General features: G+C 31.7%; 1 pseudogene; it reads left to right on the top strand.

Annotated features, from left to right (window-relative positions):
- Nucleotides 1-301: 301 nt before the first annotated feature.
- LOC111400426 lies at nucleotides 302-1432 on the top strand (annotated as a pseudogene).
- Nucleotides 1433-12487: the final 11055 nt, after the last annotated feature.

The raw sequence follows: 12487 nt of genomic DNA, 5'->3' as shown, positions 1-12487 counted from the left end.
AAAGCCGATCTCATTGCAGCCTTATTCCCTCCACCTTCGCGTACTCCATTTTCCCCATTCCCATCAACTTCGTATTTTCTTAGCGAGAACTGTTAAAGAACTTGAAAGAAATGAATAAATATATAAAATTTTCTTCAAAATCAATAACGAGGGTGGAGGCGATGAAGAATGCAGCCCGCCTACAAATGGGTAGGGTTAGGTTGTTGTCTAAATTGAGAAAGTTCTATGTATAAATGTTCTCTCTTTCTCTCTCACACACACAGAGTATTATTAGGTATGTATATACATGAATGTTAGAATGATGCGTGGTATTGAAAGAGCATTGTCTAAATATTTTTATTTTGTTGTGTTGTTGAGAATCAAAATTATATGGGACATTGTCCAGGGATATCTAGATCAGGAACAATTTACTCAGCTGGAAGAGCTACAGGATGAAGCAAATCCTAATTTCGTGGAAGAAGTTGTCACATTGTACTACAGGGATTCAGCTCGATTAGTCCAAAATATCGAGCAGGCTTTGTGAGTAAAATCTTAGTTGTTGTTGTTGTTTTTTTTTTTTTTTTTTTTTTTTTTTTTTTTTTTTTTTTTTCATGTCAGTTGCAAGATTGACACTGAATTGACTGTGGGGATTTCTCCGTCCCTATTGGAAATGCAATTCAGTACTCATAAGGTTTAAATACAGCTGACTAAACTTGACATCAAAAGCTTAGATTCTTGATTATGAATTTGTAATTCCTTTTTCTTGTCAGGGCGGAGAAGAACCCTCTTGATTTTACTAAGCTGGACAACTATATATATGCACCAGTTCAAAGGGAGTAGTTGCAGGTAATTATTTAAAGAAAAAAATAACTATTCCATAATCAAAATAAATCAAGATAGTGATCTTGCAGCTATATTTGTTAATCTTTCAAAATTAATCCTACCATTTGTGTAATCTATATATGCAGCATTGGAGCCAAAAAGTTGAAAAATGAGTGCACACAATTCAGAGAGTAATGCAGAACAGGAAATGGCGAAGGGTAATTAATTTTCTACTTTTAGTCATATATACAATTTACTGTCTAAATCTGATAGACCATACAACCAAAGTCTCTCTACGACCTTTTTTTTTTTTTTTTTTTTTTTTTTTTTTGTGGGTCATGAGTTAAATGTAGGAAAACTACAGGTTTTCAAACCTGCTTGTATTTAGATTTTGAAGAGAGCATCCATGGGCATTTGTTAATTAATATAGACTTTGATGATATTAACTGATACTTGATGTTTTTACAGATGAAAGAGAACTTTCCGACAAGTGAAGAAAGAATATTCTGCTCTTAAAAAGAAATTAGAACAATATTTTCAGGTCCCTTTTCCCTATTTCAAATTAATTTGTGCCACACACCTAAAACAGGCGCACATTCACATGCACAGCTCAAAGAATTGTTTAATCTGAAGAAGTAACGTGCATATTAATTTAGAGATTTTTTTTCTCATATTTTTCTTTCAGTTTGCAAGACAAGTTGGACCTGTTGAGGAGGCATGTCGCCCAAAGTAAGGAATATTTACAGAGGCCGTAATTTTGGTGCATGAAAGATGCTATATAATTGGTGATTATGTGTTCATGTAAAATCCACCATTTTCATCACCTAATCAATGCAATAAAACAGAAAATTTTGGTGGGTGTATGTATTTATTTAGCCTTTATTTTAGATCTTTTTTTCCATAAGAGAATTTGGGTTGGATGCTGCTGCCATACAATTAAAATACTAATGGGTTGATGTGAAGTTATGAGTAAAACAAAGGAAGAAAGAAATTTACAGTTATTAATATATTTATTTACTTTCTTGTTTTTAATCAAACTACTATATGAGTTGAGTATTTATTAATACTAAGTAGAAACACATGCGATGCACTTGGTTTTGTAGTAACACTCATGTTCTTGAAATATTTAAACAATTAATAATACAGCGAAATTTGCAGTTAAGAGAAAATAATGTATGGTGTTTATAACATGCAATATTTTTTGTAAATAGTCGATGATAGGACACAGTAGGTGTAATAGGACGTCCTAATTACGTTGGCATCTTAGTAGCACCCTCATCATCTACCCATTTTGACTACATGCTCGTAACTCATTTTTTCAATCACATTCTTTCATAAAATAATTTTACACGTAAACTAGAAACTTTTTTTTTTAATCACACATTTTCTAATAAATTACTATTCAAACACACATTTTTCCAAAAAATGTTTCTCAAACGGGGACGAAAATTGAAGTTTGAAGCATAAAATAGAGTGCAATCAACTTATGCAAAGTGACAAGATGAGGGAAAGTGATAATGCACGGACAGAGCTATGAAATTAAGAGTAGGAGCCTAAATGGCTTGAAATTTGAAAATAAATCCATCTACACCTGAGTGGTGTATTAATTACATTACTTTGCCCTTATTTGAGCCACATTATTGAAATGAAAATGCATTTTTGAATAGTATATTGATGGGAAATGTGTAGTTAAAAAATAAGGAAATGTTTTGGATTTACGTGTAATATTATTTTATTAAAAAATGTGTTGTTGAAATAATACCAAATCACTGTTGAAGAATATATTTGTTGCAAATAATTGACACTTAGATTTAAACTTTTAGATTAACTATTTTAAAAAGATAAACAAGGTAGGCTTAGCCGACAATTTGACACTTTGCCCTTGTTTGGGCCCCATTTTAATAAGATTTTAGACAAAAAAATATTTTTTAGAATAGTGATTTTTTAAACATGTATAGTTAAAAAAGAATAAAAGCTTTTGGTTTATATGTAATATAATTTTATCAAAAAATATGTGATTAAAAAGAAGAGAGAGAAAATGCATCTTAAATAGAATTTATAGAAAAACTTAATCAATAACTAAAGATTTTTTTTAATTTTTTTAATTAGTCAATTGCTCGATCTAAGCTTTAAAAGGGATAATTGGCATAATACCCCTCGCCTTTATCTGTATTGTGTAATGCACTCCTATGATTTCATTTGGACGCAAAATCCCCTAAATCACTCAAATGTTGTGGATTATAATATTTTCTTTTTATTTATTTATTTAAAGAGGAGGACAAACTTGTCCTTTTACATGAATAAAAGATGAAAAAGTTGTATTTCTCAAAATACGAATAGTTTAGGGGTTTTTTTCCATCAAAATTAAAGGATGGTATTCAACGATACAAGCAAATTTTAGGGGTGTTATGCCAATTACCCTTTTAAAAATCTTTACCTTAATATAAGAGGTTTATGTCATCCTGACAGAAAGTGGTTGGCAAACGTAGTTGTTAAGTATGTTAAGATTTGAGTTTTCATCTTAAAAGGTTAATATTGTTAAGATGAGTAACTCAAGACCTTATAAGTTGATTTATGTTTCATCTTTATTCGATGTGGATTATATTCTTTAACATGTCACAGCAAGATAGTGACTTGTTTGAGAAAATCAATATTGAAATCTGTGTACTCATTTTTTAGTCTTAATCGGATCGAATTGTTCGTTTGAGTTTAATGAGCTCTGATATCATATTAAAATTTAGGGTTCCATCTTAAAATGTCAACTTTGTTAAGTGGAATAGTCCAAAATATTAAAAGTTGGTCTATGTTTTCATCTTTATTCGATGTGAGACTATATCCCTTAACAGTAGTGACATAATGTTAGTTAACAAGATGTGATTGGATGAAAAAATTGACTATGTTTAAAACAGTCCAATGAAGAAGTGTTATATGACATTATGTCAACAATTATATTACTACAGCATGATTCAATATAAGAACTGCATAAATAAAAATGATGGTAATTTTTAGTATTCTGACGATGAAGTCAAAATATAAGAACACAATAACAAGAACATGGGAAATATAGGTGTGGGAGAGACAAGAAAGCAGAGTTTTGGCGAGAATTTAGAAAAAAATTGTGCACCTTTGCTATTATTTGTGCATTTGTATTTAGAATAACGCTAAATGTACATAGCTAAATGTACATATTACATGACAACTTAGTTTACATTCTTCACATAGCTAAATGTACATATTACATGACAACTTAGTTTACATTCTTCCCTGTGTAGAGGAAATTTGTGCAGTAACGTGGTGGATGAGTTCAAAATAAAGAGTGTAGATGTTGTCACGTGGAAAAGTGTAAAAAAAATGTATAAGAAAGAATATAAATGTATTAAGGTTGTATTTATTATAATTTCTTAGGTCAATAGGTTAAGATATTGTAACCATAATTCACGTTAGTAGCGCCCCTATTAGCTAGGAAATTATGGTTGTGTTAATTATATGCCTCAAAATTTGGTCAAAGATTTGGAAGATTGCATATTGGCCTTGGTTTTGGAAAGAACCAATCGGAACCCATTGAAAAAGGAAAGGAAATTTTGTCTTGTGCCGTGTTACCCATTTTTTTTTCTTTTCTTTTACGTGTTTTTCAATAATTTCCATCTGTTGCTTATTTTTAGGGTTTGACTCATGTACTATAAATATATGGCTCCTCTTTCAGTTTAGAAGAAGCCAATGTTGCTGTAGCGTTGTATTCTCTTCATTGTCAATCAATAATACATCTTGCCTCTGCGTTAATTCCTCTTTTTTCCTTCTTTACTTTATACCTTAATATATTTTTATATTGTTGCAATCCTTAATACTTCATATCGCGTCATTAACTTCATTCTTTACAACCCCTCGATCCCAACAAGTGGTATCAGAGCTTGGATCTTTTGTGGATTGGTTGAAGTTTTTCAAAGATGGCTGCCATGAAATTTGATATTCCGCTACTGGATCGAAATACAAGGTTTTTGTTGTGACAAGTAAAGATGAGGGCTATTTTGTCGCAGTTGGATTTGGACGATATTTTGTTGGGTTTTGAGAAGATGTCAGCTAATTGGACAATGGAAGAAAAATAACGGAAGGATCGGAAGGCTTTGTCATTGATTCATCTTCATCTATCCAACAATATTTTGCAGGATGTCTTGAAGGAGAAAATTGCTGTTGCTTTATGGTTGAAACTGGAGCAATTGTGTATGATCAAGAGTCTTACTAGCAAACTGGCTCTAAAACAGAAGTTATATTCCCATCACATGGTGGAAGGAGGGTCGTTGGAAGATCATATTGCTATGTTCGAGGAGATTTTCGCAGATTTAGAGACATTGGAGGTTAAATACGATGAAGAGGATCTAGCCTTGATCCTGTTATGTTCGATGTCTGGTTCTTATGCATCGTTTCGGGACACCATTCTGTACAGTCGAGATACGTTGACTATAGACGATGTCTTTGATGCTTTACATTCGAAAGAGAAGTTGAAGCATTTGGTTGGAGCTATATCAAGGGATGGGGAAGCTCTTGTATCTCCTGGTGATCGACGGAGGGGTAGATTTAGGGAAAATAGCAATGTGTATTGCTTCTACTGTAGACGAAGAGGAAACTTGAAGAAGGATTGTGAGAAGTTGTAGGCTAAAGGTGATTTAGCTGCAAATCATAGGGGGCAATCATGAAATTCGGACGAGACTAATGTGACCGAGGATTTTTCGGATGGTAGAGATGTGATGTTGACTGTGAGTTCTGACGTGGAATCTAGGCCTGACGAGGAATGGATTCTTGATTCGGCATGTTCGCACCATATGTGTTCCGATAGAATTTTATTTCAGATATATGAGGCAGTTCAGTAAGGTGGAGTTATAATGGGGAACAACGAGTCTTGCCGTATTGCTGGAATCGATCAAGTCAGATTGCTGTTACAGGATGGGACGGTCAGAACACTTGGCCAAGTTCGACATGTTCCAGATCTAAAGAGGAATCTCATCTCGCTGAGTATCCTGGATGCAAAAGGGTATAAATTCTCTGGTGGAGGTGGAGTCTTGAAGGTCTGAAGAGGTGTCCTGGTTGTACTGGAAGGAGGGAAGAGGTCCCAGTTGTACATATTTCAAGAAAGCGCAGAACCAGTTTTGAGACATCAGGACAAGTTTGATACTGTGGTGGATATACAGTTTGGTACAGTACCTCTTGTGACGAGCTCTGGGTCGATTCAGAACACTGCTAGGGAGAGCGTTGGTGATTCCGCTTTACCACCAATTTCAGCGGATATACTGTGTTCAAATGTCAGGGGTGGACTCATGGAGCGTAAGTACAATGGTGTTATTGATGTCTGTGATGCTTTTGGAATCGTTGAAGGTGACAGTTCAGACAAGGGGCCTTCTGATCAAGCACTTGGTTTGGTGTCTGCTACAAGGTGTGCTTCGACCCTATTTGGTCAACAGTAATTCCTTGGTGGAATTTTGGGAACCTGGGATTTGAGTTCAGCTGTCGCTTGTGGATGCCTTGCAAAGGAAGATGGTTTTGGTGATGGAGAGTTTTGGTTGCTTTGTTGAGGAGATTGGTTATTTCGATGTTGATGGATTTGAAATCTTGGAGTATCGTTTGTTGCACCGAAATTTTGAGTCAAAATGGAGATTGTTAATTATATGCCTCAAAATTTGGTCAAAGATTTGGAAGATTGCATATTGGCCTTGGTTTTGGAAAGAACCAATTGGAACCCAATGACAAAGGAAAGGAAATTTTGTCTTGTGCCATGTAACCAGTTTTTTCCTTTTCTTTTACGTGTTTTTCAATAATTTCCATCTTTTGCTTATTTTTAGGATTTGACTCATGTACTATAAATATATGGCTCCTCTTTCAGTTTAGAAGAAGTCAATATTGTTGTGGCGTTGTATTCTCTCCATTGTCAATTAATAATATATCTTGCCTTTGCGTTAATTCCTCTTTTTTTCTTCTTTACTTTATACCTTAATATATTTTTATATTGTTGCAATTCTTAATACTTCATATCGCGTCATTAGCTTCATTCTTTACAACCCCTCGGTCCCAACAGGTTGTTCGATGTATTGTTTTCTTTTCCTATTAAATTATTTTATTGAAGATTATTCCTAGATCTTCCCTGATCTCAATGAATTCTATACTAATATTTAGAAATGTGTTCTTATGGAACAGATCCACTAATACTATGCTTCAGTTGTCCAAATTATAATGTGGATACTAAATACCAAAGGCGAAGGAACTTGCCTGCCGAACCAATTAGAGTTCGTCATCCTCCTTTGCTCTTATGCGAGACTCGATGAAGATGGTACTCATGAGAAGACCGTGGGACATGTAATGTTGCTGGAGGCAAAGCTTATGAATCATAATCTTCACTTTACCTAGGCGAGGATTGTGGAAAGCATGCAAGGTCTCCACATGGCAAGTGATAAAGTGCATTTAATGTGCTGATTCCTGCCTCGATTCTTATTTATTTGTTATTAGTTTGGGTGAATTTCTATTTAGTTTAGGTTTAATTTGGTTAATTGTAGGTAAATTTCGAATTGGACAAGTTTAGATAAAATCGAATTGAAACTATACAAAATTGAGCAATTGGAGACCTAAATGATCAAGCTTTGAAGTAGACGACAGATCATGCAAATCAGATGCACAAGAACTTAACATGAAGGAACAAAGTGCACTTAAATATCAAAAATTCTATTCCTAATTACACTTAAATTCTTCATTGAAGATCCTTCAGGACTCCTTTTTATGGTTTGTAAAGACTTCTACATATAGTGTTCATTTTTCTTTTTATGGGACATACAATTTTAGAGAGAAAAATACATTTGAGAACTTTTGAGATTGAAGAAGATTCGTGGTTCAAGATTCAACTTTCTCCATAATCAAGATTTCAAAACCTAGTTATAAACTCTATATTCTTTTTATTGTTTTTCATTTTATAAATACGAAGAACTAGATCACTAGTTGGAACAAACAATATAATATATGTGTGACCTTTTAATTTAATTTTCAAGATTCTAATTCTTTAATTTTATGTGTTGATTTTATTTATGGATTTTAATGTTTTGAATTACTTGGTCAATAATTCGATGACTGTGTGAATCTATTAAGAGTCAAGAGGTAGGTTTTAGGTTTAGACCACATAGTAAGATTCAAAAACTAGTAAAAAGCATAGAGATACCATTTCCAGTTAATGTGGTCATTGCATGTAATTTTAGAGATTTAAGGCATTTAACTAAAGTGTATCCCAATTCAAGTAGATATATGGAATTGAATTAGTCAAATAGAATTGATTTGAATTCGAAAGAGATAGATGAAAGGGATTTCATAAATGAACACTACATTAGTAATTAATATTGATTAGCGAATTAAAGAGGTTTCATATGAAATTGTAAGTTTTAGCATCCACATTCATACTTTATAAACTTGAATTCGATAGATTGTGCAGCTTTGATTTATTTTTGTTTAATTAGAATAATTTACATAAATAATCACATTAGAAATAGTAAATTATGTAAATTACAGTTCTCGTATCAACGATATCCAGACTCTTAGGTCTGTTATATTACTTGTTACGATCCGTATACTTGTTAAATATAAAATCGACAATAGCAAGATGTTGCTAGCCTACTTGGTATTCACATCCATGGTGGCGCTGATGTAGACTACACGTAGATTTGACGTGTTACATCTGGTCAAAAGAAGGCTTCCAATTTTATTTTCCGATAGTGAACAATTTCATTTTTTTCATTTTATAAATTGTGTCTTTCTACCTTTAACAACTTAAATATAATCAAATGTGATTATGGAACCTTATAATTGTTTGATCAAATTAAATATGCGAAACGTGGTAAATAATTCGTACTATTAATGAAAACATCTTTTATTGCCAATTAATACTCCAGCGGGCATAAAACTAATAGTATCATGATCATGTCTTAACAAGCATTAAGTAATTGAAGAAGATATGTTGTCTAGAATTAGAGAGGAAAAAATGAAATAGAAAAGTGTTGCAAGAATTATGTTGTATGGGGACAATGTATATGGTCTTATTATGTTTCGTACAACAACAATTTCTGCAAATGGAACGAGCTTTTTCATTTTTCTTGTGGGATGGGCATGATAGGTTAAAACCATATCCAAAAAACTCTCTATTTTTAAAGAGCATATTTTGTAACTTAAAAAGCATATATAAATCTAGAGAGTAAATAATTTTAAATACCCAAAATTTATCATTAACGATTAATTTAATTTTACTACTCCCAATATATATTTATTATTTTTCATATCTTTTATTTCCACCCGTCTTCCTCCAAATTATTATATTATTTTCCTCTATTTTCTTTGTATGTATTTGATTGGTCAATATAAGTAGCATTGAAAATTGAAATATTTTGAATGTATTTAATTATAGAGTATGGATTTGACTCTCCAAATTTGAAGATTTAAAACTATTCTTTATTTTAAAATACTAGTCAAAATTTAACATGCATTATACGTTATTCTAAAATATTTTATAAGTGATGTAAAAGTTATATTTGGTACCAATTTGTTGGAGAATTTGATAAGTCTCGAACGAATTAAAGAAAATAAAATTTAGCATAGGAATTTAAGAGAAGAAAATTGTACTCAAATTATAATCTCAAAACACAATTTCTGTGATTCAATTTTTTTGTAATGATGAAATACTATAAATGAATAATGTTTTTGTATTACATTTGATACATAAAATTCATTATTAATACAAAAATTTAAATATCCATCAAAATTTCTAGATACATGGATATGAATAAATTCATCTATAATAAATTTAGATTCATATAATTCAAGATTCATCAAGTGAAAATTCATTGAATCTAGGTTAATATGAATGTCAGTTGATTGAGAATTGATAAACATATATTACATAAATGACAATAATTATATAGTATTTATTACGTATCGAAAAATGAAAAGTAATGTGTTATTAAAATTATTGAATTGTAGGTGGTGAAAATTGTCCAAAAATGATTCTCCATCTGTGTGATATTTTAATACAATTATAGATTAGTTTAAATAGTCTATTGAAACATAATTTTAAGAGTTGATTTTATAAAATAGAGAGCACTCACTTTTAAAGAGTATATTGTAGATGCGCTAATTGCTTGCAACAATGAAAAGAATAAATGCTATATATGAGGAGAATAATATGTGAAAAGGTTAATATAGGAAAGCAACCCTAAAGCCCCCTTTATATGATTGTACAAATGCTGATAAGTTAAAGATTTTGATTATTCTCCTGAGCACATTCTTGATTTTTTTGGAGAGGGCCCCCAAACGGCTGCTGATTCTTAGATGAGACAAGAACCTTCATTTGATAACCTCTCTGCTAAAAATCTATGTAGTAATGAGGGTTTGTTGTATAGATTTGTTTTTGGGTGTGCAAGTAGGATGAAGCATGTCGATAATTCAAAAACATATCGTTTTAAGTAGGGGTTTATGTAGTGCGAACTAATAATACTGTCCGGCTAAAAATTGATCTTTTTTCATTCTAAGATAGAGTTATTAAATCAAATGCAATTCATTTGAAGGGGAAGAATAGAATAAATTAAGTGTTTGTGGTATATTATATTAAATTATCTATTATTGAAATTTTTTTACATATCTTTAAATAGATAAAAAAAAATTAGAAAAAGCCTTTTTTTTTTGAGTTAATTGCAAAACTAAAAACTCATAAAGAATTTGTGTCGCTCATCTAAATCATTTTCATAGAGAGGGTAAGCTTTTTAAAGACAATGTGGTTTTTGCTTGATCGAATGAAGTAAAACTACTCCATTGGATTCATCTGATTTTGAGCTAATTTTGTTGAACCCTAGTTTTACGTTAAAACAAATTAAACAATAGTCTATTTTAATATGTTCCATTAACATTTTAGTTTGAACTAAATTCACTTTGTTAATGTATATTCTTATTTTATATTTTATGAGTTTCAAATTATTTGTATTCATCTATCTTAACAATTTCATCACCACTATATTAAAACAGAATAATTTGTGAATTATTCTACGCTTCAATTATAACTTAAAAATATATCCCTTGGGCCGTATTACAATTGAGTAAAGACAATTTATCTAGTTTCACTATCACACGATGCTACTTGTTAGGCAGGGAAAATTACGAACCATTTGATTGCCTAATCAAAGGATTCTAATAATGTGAAATTTTATAATACAATTATAGCCCTTTTTGAGCTTTTTGGGGGGATAATGTATTTTTGAATTGTGAATTTTTTGGAAAATGTGCAATTAAAGAGAAAAGTTTTATATTTATGTATAATATTATTATATGAAAGAATGTATGGTTAGAAAAAATTACGAAAAAAATGAGTTTTAGGAATAATGAAACTCAAATAGGGGTTTAATGTAACAATATAAATGGATATTTTATCACTTCCAGCTTCAGATTCTTATCCACATAGGAGAGAGATTTACTTTCTTTAGCAAAAAATAAGATGTGACCACTGCTAATCTAAGAGGAACTAAAATTGGAAAAATGAAAAACCCATATCGAGGGGTTAGGTAAAGAAAATGGAGAATGAGAATGAGAATAAAAATACTAAAACAAGAAAAATAGTGTAGTCTTTTCACTCTAACAAAATATATTTTAGTTTGTAAAAGACCGACTTTGATTCACGTTGCACTCTAGTATCTAAAATACTAAATTACATAAATCTTCTTTTAGATTATGCTACGTCACAAGAATATCTTCCATGGCTGAAGGCGCTTAAATTGTCTTCAAATGAAAAATGGAAAAGTGAAGATGAAGATAGACATGGACCATTTTTTGGGGGACAATCGGAGCCACAATTTCAAACCTTTTAAATTTTCGCAAATTTTATCAGAATCTTTATTTTGTAGCAGCGTTAATCCCAAGTCTTTTAAACTTGTGTGGTGGAACGAGCTCTAGACGATTTTCATCAAAAACTTCGTTAATTGACAAAAAGAAGATTTTGACTATACTTTGACCAATTTTGGAAAGGGTAAAATGGTTTTTTATCGTACTAATAATTAAACAAGGTATTTTTACCTTGGAAGTCCCAAACCTTTAAAATGTTTACAATGTATGCCCAAACAATTAATAAATGTGCATTGAAACCATCTCTATAGGTTTCATAAAAAAGTCTACCTGTTGACAAAATTTTCAACTTTTTTTCGACCCAGACAACCACCTAACCCTAACCCGAACTCGAACCAAACCAAACCATCCATTAGTAGGTGAAAGAGCCACCACCATCATAGCTACTATTGGTTTTTAAAAATTTTATTTATCTTTATTTGTTTCTTTTCAATTTTTTAAAGGTTTTTATTAGGAGGAAATTGAGTTGATGGAGATGGAGGATTCTTATTAGAACGAAACTGAGTTGATGGAGATGCAGAATATAGGGATGAGACGGGGACAATGGCAAATCTTACTGCAGCTCAAGCGATGGTGACTATTTTAAGGCTCACCAGTCAAGACAGAGGAAGTTTCTGTGAGTGGGTTATGGTTTAAAGGTTGAGATGGGGTAAATTGGGGAAATGAATATTCTAGGTTAATCTTAAAGCAAAGCCGATCTCGCCTTATTTCCTCCACCTTCGCGTCCATTTTCCCCATTCCCATCAACTTCGTATTTTCTAAGCGAGAACTGTTAAAGAAC

This window comes from Olea europaea, chromosome 10 (assembly GCF_002742605.1).
Source record: "Olea europaea var. sylvestris chromosome 10, O_europaea_v1, whole genome shotgun sequence".
Lineage (NCBI taxonomy): Eukaryota > Viridiplantae > Streptophyta > Magnoliopsida > Lamiales > Oleaceae > Olea > Olea europaea.
The sequence above is the reverse complement of the archived record's forward strand: the minus strand, read 5'-3'. Positions and strand labels throughout refer to the sequence as shown.